We start from the raw sequence: 12959 nt of genomic DNA, 5'->3' as shown, positions 1-12959 counted from the left end.
TCTGCTCTCACTAGTGCCACAGGGAGACTTGAGAAAGCAGTCATTTGATTGCTTAAATATATTACACCACACTACTTATGTAGCGCAGTACATTATACATACTGTCATTATCTTAAGGCTAGGTGAACACTAGCCGTAAAGCACACCCCTCTGTGTGCTGTCCAATATACACTCATTGAAAAAAAATTTATCATCAAGAAGGAGTTGTCAGAATACAATGAAATCATGTGTGCGATTGTAACATTCATATAAGTAATTACAACATCAGTGCAAAAAGATACATTTATTGCGGAAAACTGAACACTTGAAGGGAGGCTCTAATACCCTGTTGGGCCGCCTCTAGCTTGGATGCAAGTTGTGATACGGGTGGGCATGGAGGCTCTAGTACCCTGTTGGGCTGCCTCCAGCTTGGATGCAAGATGTGATACGGGTGGGCATGGAGGCTCTAGTACCTTGTTGTACCACCCCTAGCTTGGATACAAGATGTGATACGGACAGGCATGGAGGCTCTAGTACCCTGTTGTACCGCCTCTAGCTTGGATGCAAGATGTGATATGGGCTGCCATGGAGGCATACAGGTTCCTTATGGTATCCTGCAGCATATTGGTCCACATTTGCTGTAACTAAGCCTCTAGATCGTGCAAACTCATAGGCTGGCGATGTGGTGAATAAATCTTGCGACTGGGCAAGAGATAGAATGTGGAAAAAAGAAATACTACGCCTAGCCTGGGAACGGGGCCCCATCAAACACAACGGCACCGAAATAACAATCCTCACTGACGTGTCCAGACTGACACTCAACTGTCGAAGACTGATACGCCCTCTCCTGGATGCTGCACGCAACGCCGAAGTGACGTACAGATGGGGACACCCCTTCCAACTGACCCTACGAAAACGGGGACGGCTCTACACCGTCAGATCACCGTCAGACCTAAACGGTGCCTTTGACTTCCTAGGAGTGCCCGCTATACCAATACCAGACTGGACCAGCCCCCAGGAAACAGCTCCCCCCAACTCCGGAGATCCACGGACCAACCAGAGTGATCCCCCCCATCGCCTAAACGCACCTGCCGGGACCAACGAGCTGTGCTAAAACTATCACCAACAGCTACAATATAGAATGGATCCGTGATCCGACCATAAGACCACAGACAATCCTACAAAGATCGCAACTAACAGACTCACAGAACACCAAGGGGCAGCGGAACACCCAACCCGCAACCAGATACCCTCACGGCATAATGTCCCCAAACCTGCCGTTGAAGAAAAACAGGTTCCTAAGACCCGGAGCAAACGCGAACCACTTCCCCTCCCACCTCCAAACCGCACCTCACCGAATTATTAACCAACCAACATCCAAGAAGCGGCGGACGGACTTCTGGAACCAACTGGACGAACCACTTCTGACTCTATTCCGGAACAAGATACAAAGAACAACACCCAATCAGTGGACTTCCAGCACCCGTCAGCACCGCACAGTTGGCGGATCCAGATCGTCGAACCTCCGCGTGCCCTCCCGCGTTCCCCCACTAGTTTCTTGTTTTTTCTCTTTTTGTTGTCTTGTCTCGTCTACCCCAATCCTCCCCCCCCCACCTTCCCATACGCCCACCCCACCCACCCCACATCCAAGCCCCCCTACCTCCCTCACCACTTCTTGGCCTGGCAGGCTAGACTACACCCACCTGTCTGACACTCGCCGTAGTACCGTGCATTAACCAACTATGCCTTTTGCTCCAACTAATCTAAACATTGTCTCACTTAACGCACAGGGACTGAACATCCCAGAAAAGAGGTCCTCTGTTCTCAGACTCCTCTGGAAGAAAAGAGCGCAAATAGCCTTCATCCAGGAGACTCACTTTCGTACTGAAGCGGCTCCTCGATTCGCTGACGCCAGGTTCCCGAACGCATACCACGGACTGAACCCAATCGCCAAATCGAAGGGAGTGTCGATTCTAGTCGCCAGCTCAGTACCCTGGGAGCACTCAGCCACACAAAGCGATCCTGAGGGAAGATGCATATTCGTCAAAGGTAAGCTCGCCAACACGCCGGTCACCCTTGCGAACATGTATCTCCCCAACTCCAACCAGGTACCGTTCCTCGAAAGGGCCCTGGAGGATCTGGAGGAGTTTAAGGAGGGCACACTAATACTAGGGGGCGATTTCAACCTAACGTTAGAACCACATACAGATACCTCAAAGGGAGGCAGCTCCCTCACGCAGGCCGCACATCGCAGGATTAGGAAGACGCTACACAAACACCAGCTGATAGACGTATGGAGAATCCTACATCCTAACACCAGAGATTATACACACTTCTCTGCCCCGCACAATTCATATTCCAGGATTGACTTCTTCCTAATACACCACTCGACCCTACCAAGAATAACAGCAGCAGAAATAGACAATATTACCCTCTCTGACCATGCACCAATCACCCTCTCATTAACACTCCCCACACTACATGACAGAGCTTGGCACTGGCGGCTAAATGAATCTCTCATTCACGACCCTGAGACCTCGGAACAAATACAAAAAGCGCTAGCAGACTACTTTGAGAATAATTGCACCACAGGCATAGACCCGCTCGTGACATGGGAAGCGCATAAATGCGTAATAAGGGGTTTCCTGATAGGAGTGGGATCCCACATTAAAAAAGAGCGAGGCGCTCACCTACGTGACCTTCTAGACCAAATTAAAAATCTACAGCGACTACACAAATCCACCCAGGATAACACCATAGGCACAGAATTAACACTTCTAAGAGATAGGGTGAGAAAGCACTGCCTAGGCCAAGCGAAAGGGTCCTTAGCGAAATGCAGACGCCATTTCTATGAATTTGGCAACAAACCGAGCCGCACATTGGCACGGGCGCTGAGAGCCGCTAGAGTAAAAACATACGTCCCACACATCTCCTCCCCTACGGGCCAAATCATGCACCAACCCCAGCAGATCACGGACGCTTTCCGCACGTTCTACCAAGGGCTATACAATCTAACCCCCACAATGTCGGAAAATGACAGAGCCACACGGAAGGCCAAAATACAAGAGTACATACAACACTCAAACATGAGGGAGCTCACCAGAGAGGTAGCAGATATACTAGAAGAGCCGATCACACAAGAGGAACTGTCAACCGCACTAACCGAATCCAAAACAGGAAAATCACCCGGACCAGATGGACTCACCCTCGCATATTACAAAAAATACGCAGAGACACTAACACCACACTTCCTGCAAGCCTTTAACTCCATCACCGCAGGGAAAGACCTGCAGAGAGACACACTAAGAGCCCACATAACAGTAATCCCCAAGGAAGGAAAGGACCCCTCCCAATGTCAAAGTTACCGACCCATCTCGCTATTGAACGCAGATTTGAAATTATTCGCAAAAATTCTGGCGAACAGGATCTCCCCACATTTACAACACATAATCCACAGAGACCAAGTAGGATTCGTCCCGACAAGAGAAGCAAGGGACAATACGACCAAAGCAATAAACAATCCACATAGCCAAAAAACTAGCCACCTTGGCCTGTCTGCTGTCAACAGACGCAGATAAAGCTTTTGACAGAGTGGACTGGGACTTCATGCTCGCCACCATGACCCAGATGGGACTAGGCCCCAATATGCTGAGTTGGATAAAAAGTCTCTACTCATGTCCCACAGCAGAAGTGAGGGTCAATGGCCAAACCTCGCCCCCCTTTGTGATTACCAACGGCACAAGACAAGGCTGCCCCCTTTCACCCATAATCTTTATCCTGTGCCTCGAGCCCCTCTTGAACCGTATCCGAGCCAACCCGAACATAACAGGGATCAAAGTGGCAAACACAGAACAGAAGATAGCAGCCTACGCAGATGACCTCCTTTTCGTCACAAATCCACGAATTACATTCCCAAACTTACTAGCCGAAATTAAACAATATTCTGAGTACTCAAACTTTAAAATAAATTACCACAAATCCGCGGCCCTTAACATATCTTTAAAACAGTCGGTAGTCGGAGAGCTAAAAAATTCGTTCCCATTCACTTGGGCGGGAAACCACATCCTATACCTAGGAATACATCTTACCCCCGAGCCAGAAAATCTATACGCGGCCAACTACCCTGCCCTACTGAGCAAGATCAGGACTGATCTAAACTCGTGGACAAAAGGCTTACACTCATGGTTTGGGAGGGGCGCCATCTTTAAAATGAACATACTCCCCAGAGTACTCTATTTACTTCAAGCGTTCCCCATCAAGGTCCCCAAACAATTTTTCCAACAATTGTCATCTCTCATAACTAAGTTCGTTTGGGCAAACAAACCCCCGCGTATAGCAAGGGACACCCTGACAAGACCCAAAGAGGAAGGAGGACTGGGACTTCCAAGCTTTAACAGGTACTATCAAGCCACCCACCTAGCCCGTATCATAGACTGGCACAGGCATGAGGAATTCAAACAATGGGTCAGCATTGAACAAACAGTCACACCTATACCATTGAAGGCCCTTCCATGGATTCAGGAACACATAACCGCAGACCTGACCAACCACCCCACGATAGGTCCCACATTAACGACAGCGGCGAAAATACTAACACGACCAGACATGGCCCCCAGACCCTCACCAATGTTCCCAATACTAGGCAATCCATCGTTCCCACCAGGGATGGAGGACAAAACTCTCCGCCTTTGGCAGAAGGGAGGTAGATTCCGAGCAACGTATTTCATGCAGGAAGGCCAATGGCTCACGATGGAACAATTGACAGTGACACAAGACCCATATCCGATACCGTTCTGGCAAACAGTCCAATTAAGACACTTCCTTAACTCCCTTCCACACCCGCACACATTTACAAGGCCTAAAACGCAATTTAAAAACACTATGCAGCTCAGAGGGCCAGTCTAGACACACACTGTCAAGCGTATACAACCTACTCAACACACAAACAGAACCTCAGCCCCCGGAATTCGTCCGGAAATGGGAAGAAGACCTGGGAATATCGTTTTCCCAGACAGTAAGGGAAAAAATCTATGCGCTTACTCACTCCGTATCCATATCTAGCAAAATTCAGGAGGCAGGATATAAGATACTAGCACGCTGGTACAGAGTCCCCACCCGCATCAACAAAATATACCCATCGGCGTCTCCCCTTTGCTGGAGATGCGGAATGGAACAGGGGACACTCTTACACATCTTTTGGGACTGTCACGTGTTGGCGAGCTTCTGGACGAATGTCTGGCAGATAACATCCAAATTTACCCAGTACCCCATACCAAAAACACCTGCATTCTTCCTCTTGCATCATAACGAGATTCCTATTTCAGTGTACAAAAACTCAGTTACTCGCCACCTGATAAATGCCGCGAGATCATGCGTGCCGAAACTTTGGCGTCAGACTACGCCGCCCACAACAGCGCTTTGGCTCACCACGATCCAGGGAGTTCTGGAGATGGAGGACCTCACAGCCACACTCAAAAGGTACCCAAAGAAAATTCATAAAAACTTGGTTCCACTGGCTAGAGTTTCAGTGCACAACAGAATACAAAAGTCTACTGGAAACTAATGAATCATGGGCATAAAGTAGCACCCCCCATGCCACCCCAGACCCAGGCTCCCCTTCCTACACACCTCGCCAACCTATACTATCCCCTCAAAAATCCCTAATGTTTTTTGTCCAATGTCCTATGTGAAGGTTTACATTGAGTTTATAGAGTCTAGAGTTATAGCAGCAAACAAGTACCACTAAGAAACCGAGAAAAAGTATTGATACGGACAAAGACAAGTGAACCAACCAAGACAGCCAGATACTGGAAAGGCTCACAAAAGAAAAAGACTCCAAGAACGCTGCAAACGACATTAGTTTATTTTATTTTATTCTATTTACCACACAATTGCTAGACCGAGACCCGAAGTGTGTGTTTGGTTATTTGTATTAAAATTGAAAACTGAAAATAAAGAATTTAAAAAAAAAAAGAATGTGGAAAAGTTGTAGAGTCATTTCTGCAACACCCTTGCTGTGTGCAGTCTCTTGGAAGTCCTGCCAAGAGAGCAATACATGTGGCTGCACGATGTCCTGAACATATCGCCGAGTTGCCATTGTCCCTCATACCACTACTAGGGTGACAGACTGTCATATCTGATGGCCTCCCAGACAATTACACCACTAGTGAGGGTAGTGTGCCACTCCACAGCAAAGGCAAAATGAGAACTCTGGTGTTAGTGTATCTTGTCGCCACCAGGAAGTCCTGGGGGAGACAAGACTGACAGCTGTGTCACGCCCCCTGTAGCTGATAGGCTGCATAGCTGTCTCACCAGCAGGTCCTGGCAGCCCACTAAAATTGTGCTCTCACCTCCTGGTTCGCGGCAGTGACAGAAGATCGTGGCTGCTGCCTGCAGAGGCAACTCCTGGTTGTGTGTAACACTTGCCCGACTCACCGCTGCAGCTCTGCATTCCCTGGCGGCTGTAATTTCCCACCTGTGGTCCCGATCCTGCTGCTTCTGGGTCGGCAATTTGGCAGAGGTGTTCGTTAGCCCCCTGACAGGGCAGTATCCTTCTGCTGTTACGGCTCCCGCTACCTGATCAAGGCTCCCCGCTGCAGCTGTATACTCTCCGACAGCTGTAATGTCTCCCGTGCGCTCCTTCTACTTACCTGTTGTCGGCAGTCACAAAGCATCCGTAACAGGCGGCGGCCGACACATCTCACCCCTCCTAGCGTCCCTGTGGCTGTTTATGCACTGCGGAAGAAGGCAGCAGAGACAGTTGCTGGGCCCCACATGCGAGCGGTGCTCAGCGGCAATGGTGTGTATTGGGGGGGGGGGGGGGGGGGGGGACAGTTTTTGCACCAATGGCAGCCTGTATGGGTATGATTTCGGCCGCACACTGTGCTGAGACACGCGACATACTGCAGGACAGTATGCGGAGCAGTGGATGGCTATTAGTGTATGTTGTAGTCCACCTCCCAGGACCTTGCGAACTTGACCCAATGGGGAGCTAGGGGTGTGACAGGGACGTTCCTGCATGGCAGACCTGTCAAATCCCAAGCTTCAAGTGGTGTCAACATACACGAATACCGAGAACTCCTTCCAGATACTTTATTTAATTTTTTTTTGCAAGGCATGTACATATACTCTGTACATTGACATGTTCTATTCCTTGTCTGTGAAAAAAAAAACAGAACATGCCATTCATTTGCATGAAAAAAAACGAGAAAAAAAAAAAAACATCCATGTGTATAACCTCAAAGGCCTTCTATGGGGACATATGCTGTCCATGGATTGAAATGAACAGCACCCAGCAGTTTTTTCACGGCATCTAAGGGGTTGAGCATCTAGAATCACAATTAACTCCATTCCCTGCTGTTACAGCAGGAGCCCAGCTGTCATACATCACTGGATGTCTGCACGATCACCATGACTTACACTGGCAACATGGCGTGGGTACAACCAGCTCACCATGACAGATATGTATTTTATGGAGCGGGAAGGGGTTAAGTAAACAAGGCCTGCATACCAGAAAGGAGAACCTTAAAATTTCAGTAGTTTATCTTGAAGGTAACAAGACTTTTTTTTTTTTTTTTAAATAGGCGTCAGATTGTAAACCTTTCCTCTTTCAGACAGACACTGGCAGAGTATAAAACCTTAGCATTTTTCACTGGCTTTTATTTCTGAATTTTTCAGTACTGTATTGCTAGCTATGTCCTTACGACCCTCAGAGGCCGCTCCACTGTCCATGGTACTGACATCTTAGGGGCCTGCATTTGGCACCTTTACAAATACTACATTTTAAGCAGGAAGAATTCTCGCAGTGGGATCCGACCCGCGCCCCTGCAGTGACCAGTGCAGCTCACCTGCTTCCGCATCTGCTCTGTGATGTCCCAGCTGCCGCATGCGCAGAGAGGAGCTGGCGCATAGGTAAGGACATTTTTGTGCGGTCCTCTGCGAGACCCACACAGAAATAGAACATGCCCCGATGTTTTCCGCACGTGTTTTCACGCTGACAAATCGCGGCTGTGTGCATAGGATTGCATTTTGTAATGAAATCCTATGCTGGCGTAAACGGGCAAAAATTCCGTGGGAAATCCCACCGCGGAATTTCCGCCCGTGTGCAGGGTGCCTATATAAGTGTATCTAACATCACAGATATTTCTGCCTTGCGCAGTACTACGCTTTGTTTGCTGTAAAACACTGAAGATAAAATGATTATTGCATTGCCAATTACAGTCAAGTCAGCATATAAATACAGATTAGGCCACGCTCCCATTTTACTCGGGTTTCCATTCAGAATTCTGTTTTCCTGCTCCATTGTAGGAGAAGGATAATGGAACTTTTTTTTTTTTACCCAAACAGACCTATTCTATGACAGAATCAAAGACTGCTTCACGGACCTCATTCTCTATAATGGGGTCCATCAAGCTTCTATTATGTCCTCCAGCGGGTTCCCGGACAAGGTTTCCCAGCCATTTTATAAAGGGGTATCCGAAAGAAGCCTCTGACACATATGAATGTGGCTTTAAAGGAACAACTACAGAAAATGCACAAATAGGAAAAAGAAAAATGTTAAAAAAAAATCTCCTTTTACTTCTTTCTCTCATACTACAGTTAAAACTGAGAAATAGATAAAGAACCTGCCTGTGTTTCCCCAGGAGCTCAGCCATCTCCTTCCTCCTCCTCATTATCCTGTATCTGGCTGCAGCAGGAGCCTCTCCCCTTGGTTCTATCTGCAGTAGGTCAAAACTTGGCAACTTATGTTGATCTAAGGTCTATGCAGATCTATATGCCCCCAGCGGTTATAGACTACTAATGATAACTGGATAGTGTGAACCTACAGTTTTACCTCCCACTATCACTTTCTTCTTGCAAACCTACCGAATTACAGATTTTACATTGGAGCTGCAGCTTCAAGTTACTCCACTGGATAGGACCGGTGGCAGTACTAGTTTGAATGAGGAGGAACGGACCATGCCAACATGCCCAAGTGATGCTGGTTATTTCACTGACTGCACCGAGGTGAACATGTATGTGCCGCTCTCTGCGTTAAAATGAATAACCGGACATGTATGTCCTTCATAGCAGCTGGCATCACCCCATTGATGTGACCCTCAAGAAATGTCTAATTGACAATAATGGGAAAACCCTTTTTTATTATATTCTCAATAGATGACACAGCAAGTAGATGTACATATATAATGGGGCTTTCTATGATGAAACAACGGACATAAGGTAAGTCACAAGGCTGAGGGTATATCTGCTCACTCCCACTAGTTATATGTCATCTAACGATGACTAGGATAGTTTGCTAATATTAGGTCTAATTAATTCTTTGGGTTTCAATGCACACAAATCTCACAGTGCAGGGGATGCATACAGCCCACTTCAATCCTTCAAATTAAGAGCCCTTCAGACAGTATATACTGTATAATATACAGTACTGTTATGCAACAAGAGCCTTCTTCCCCTATCCTAATTTATGTAAGTGCATTATGTGCAAACAGGATTTCTCTTTTGTGCAAGTCATTCTCTTGAGAGTGACGCTGCATTGGCTGAAAGCAACATTGTTGCCCTAGAGTTATAATATCTCTCTTGGGGGGTGGGGGAGATTTAGTAATATATAGAACACTGCACTATCTTGGCTATTCTTTGTAACCTCATGCAAGTGCACCTCATCCTACAAGGCCAACCCCACGATCAATCCCTAAAATGTGCTAATCATTGATTCCCAGCATACATTAGTAGACCAGGCAGCTGGAGGATGGATCCCAGGGGGATTGGGATGGGGGGTCTTAAAAGCATTTCATAATTATTAATACACAAAAGAGCACCTGGGTTGGCAGAGCTGGTTAGGGAGAGGTTAACCAGCTGACATCCTCTTATGGATGTTGCAATGGGAAAGAATCACTAAATGTCCTGCAACAGCCATACAATGGGATCCTGTCTGTAGGGAAACAAGAAATAGCAGAACTTTATAGAACTCCAGTACTTATGTAACCAGTCATTTCTAGAAGACTCCAGCTGGGAAAGGGTTACTAATCCAATGTATTACAGATGTGGCATCTAGTGGAAGGGCTTGCAGGGTTGGCACATCACCCGCAGCTGCTCTGCATGGCATGACAGCATGTCTGGAGTCAGTCAAGCAGAGTTGGTGACACTTCCTGGTCATTTGTCATGGAGGAAGCGCAGGACATGTCAGTAGGATAGAAGAGAGCAGTCATGTCTTACAGACTCTGCCCATCACATGCTGCCCACTAGGTGGGTGTGGTGGGGTGCCGCGGATACGTACAGCTATACACCCTGCAGACTGAGAGTGCAGCCAGACACATGTGGACAGCGCACTGCTGCAGCCACGAGTGCACACAGGTGCAGGACTGTGCCGGACGGAGGAGGAGGAGACGGCTGCACACACTGTACCACAGATCCATCGGACTCACCTGCTGCTGCTGCTGTCTCGCCCTCACCCGGACTCGAACTCAGTGACAGCTGCTGCCGGCTCCTCCGCTTTGTTGTTTCCCCTCCCTCTACTGTCAGGCTCCAGTGACACGCCCAGCCCACCCAGCCCTTCTGCGGGGGTCACATGGCCACCAGGGACACGCCTTCTCGCCTCACACTGCTGGGAGTCTGGGGAAGCCGTCTGTCGGGGGCGGGGCTAAGAGGGCGCGTGATGTGTGACGTGTCAGCCGAGTTTCCCAGCTGCGGGGCGAGAAGCGCAGCGCTCCAGTTTGTGTGGGCGGGGCGTGTGCGTGATACGTGTATACATGTGCTGCACTACCGCTGCCATGGCAACGTGTAATTACAGGCTGGGAGACTCATCAGTGGGGAAAGGAACAGGTGATACAATCAGCAGACTGACAGCAGATATTTAGCTTGGTTAATCTTAAAGGGATCTGTCAGGTTAAACATGCTGAGCAAACTGCAGGCATGATGTCATAGAGCAGGAGGAGATGAGCAGATTGTATATAGTTTTATAGGGGAAGATTCAGTGTAATCTGTATTTTATTCATTTATATCTCTGCTCATTCTGAGCTGAACAGTCCAGTGGGCGGGGCTATCAGTGATTGACAGCCTTCCTCTATGTGACTCATACACAGATAGCTGTCAATCACTGATAGCTCCGCCCACCGGACTGTTCAGCTCAGAATGAGCAGAGATGCAAATACATAAAATACAAGTTCTACTGACTCTTTCCCCATAAAACTATATATCAGTCTGCTCAGCTCGTCCTGCTCTATGACATCATGCCTGCACTCTGGACAGTGAGTCTGACCTGACAGGTTCCCTTTAAAGGGGTTTTCCAATTAATGCACACACAAAAAATAACAATAAGACCTGTCTCCTGCATGCTCCGGTCCTCCAGGCGTCTGTTCAGCTGTCGCAATCATGTGGTTCTTTACCTACAGCCAATAGGAATCCCCTGCTGGGGACATTATAATTTTTGTCCTGTAAACCTACCAGGGCTTCTACATTAGGAGCCCATATGACAGGTTAAGGGGACGTCACCAGGTAATAGGACCTGGTGACGTCACCTGTCAGATGGCCCCGGACGTCATCACAGGGAGTGTATTGCTTTTATAAAGTAATGGGCAGCGGGAGCACAAAATTAGATAAAAAAATGAAAGGGGTTGTCCGGATACCGGACAACATACCCCATTAAGTGCCCACTTTACTGAAATAAGAAAAAGAAGAGTACTTACGCTGCTATCCAGTGCTGCAGTCCTGTTGTGCCCCCGGTGTTTGTTGAGACAGATGATGTCACCAGAAGGGCTCATTTACACGAGCGTATATTGGCCGGCATTTTCACGGCCGGCCGGTATACACTTCCATCTAAGCAGTTCCCTCTTCCCTCCCCCTCACTGTCTCTCTGCCTCTCTCCTTCACAATGGAAGGGGTCGGAACGGGGTGGAGCTAAGCTTCACTCTGACCCACCCACTCCCATTGCTGGCTATGGTCAAGGGACGGAAGCTTAGCCCCGCCCCCTCCCATTGCAAACCGTTCGGAGGGGAGGAGAGAGGCAGAGAGCTGGTAAGGAAAAGGGGGGACTGCTTAGATGGAAGCGTATATCGGCCGGCTGTAAAACGCCAGCCGATATACGCTCGTGTAAATAAGCCCAAAGTCAGAGGCTGCAGCGTCACGTTCCCTAACTCCTGGCCTCGTGGTGCTCAGGAGTACAGCTGCTTTAAGTTGGACAACTTCTTTAAGCAAAATTCATTTACAAATTTGCTCATTTTACTTGCAGATTTCAAAAACACTTTAATGAGATAATTCAGTGTTGGATCCACACCAGGAGGTAGTGGGGCACGTTTTTCTCATTGGCGGTTAATATTTCCATTGGAAATATGGTGATTCCAGTGCAAAAAATGCATCAGATTCAATGCGAAAAATCAGCCATGTGAGCTGCCCCTTTAAGGCTCAGCCCTGAAGGGGATTCTGAAATTCATGGGTTTGATCCCCAAAAATAAAAAGCCGGGGTCCTATGGAAGAGGCAGTGGAGGCAGAACTAGTGGTGTAGGCGGGGCTATCCATTTATCATCATGTGGCTGTGCTCAGGCCGTTTTAACACCTTGGTGGGCCAGTGCTCAGGTGTCTTGAGTGAGCCCCCCATCAAAGAAAAAATATGTGGCTTAAAAATGATTGAGACTTATACTCAGCAGCCCCGCTCTGCACTGACCTGCTGCCGTGCTCTCCTGGTGTTACCCAACGCTGATACTTCCTCTCTCTGGATGGGCCTGTGAAGCCACTTGCCACTGTGGTTGAGCAGGCTTGGCAGTGTGTAACCAGCCCCACTGTGTCCTTTCACCTGTTTGTAAATATGGCACCAGCACCAAGCTCATAACATCAATAGAGCATACCCGATGTGCTGTGTTCAATATATATGTGTAGCAAAATAAATCTTTGCACCATATGTTGTATGACTATGTTACCTGATACCAATAAAACAGATTAAACATAACATCAATGCAGACCCAGAACCAAGCTCGTAAAGTAAATAC

The 12959-nt window shown here is 48.0% G+C and overlaps 1 protein-coding gene across 2 annotated transcripts in view; it reads right to left on the bottom strand.

Moving 5' to 3' along the window:
- Positions 1 to 10502, bottom strand: part of MAPRE2 (microtubule associated protein RP/EB family member 2) — a 155841-nt gene extending 145339 nt beyond the window's left edge. Inside the window, exon 1 of one of the 2 annotated variants that reach the window (XM_066578065.1) lies at positions 10411 to 10502. The gene's annotated coding sequence lies outside the window, so the exon portion shown is untranslated. Of the gene's footprint in view, positions 1 to 10403 lie in introns of both variants that reach the window. The other variant, XM_066578066.1, reaches the window with a different exon arrangement.
- Between the last annotated feature and the right edge of the window lie 2457 nt (positions 10503 to 12959).

Source organism: Eleutherodactylus coqui, chromosome 9, assembly GCF_035609145.1.
Source record: "Eleutherodactylus coqui strain aEleCoq1 chromosome 9, aEleCoq1.hap1, whole genome shotgun sequence".
NCBI lineage: Eukaryota > Metazoa > Chordata > Amphibia > Anura > Eleutherodactylidae > Eleutherodactylus > Eleutherodactylus coqui.
The sequence above is the reverse complement of the archived record's forward strand: the minus strand, read 5'-3'. Positions and strand labels throughout refer to the sequence as shown.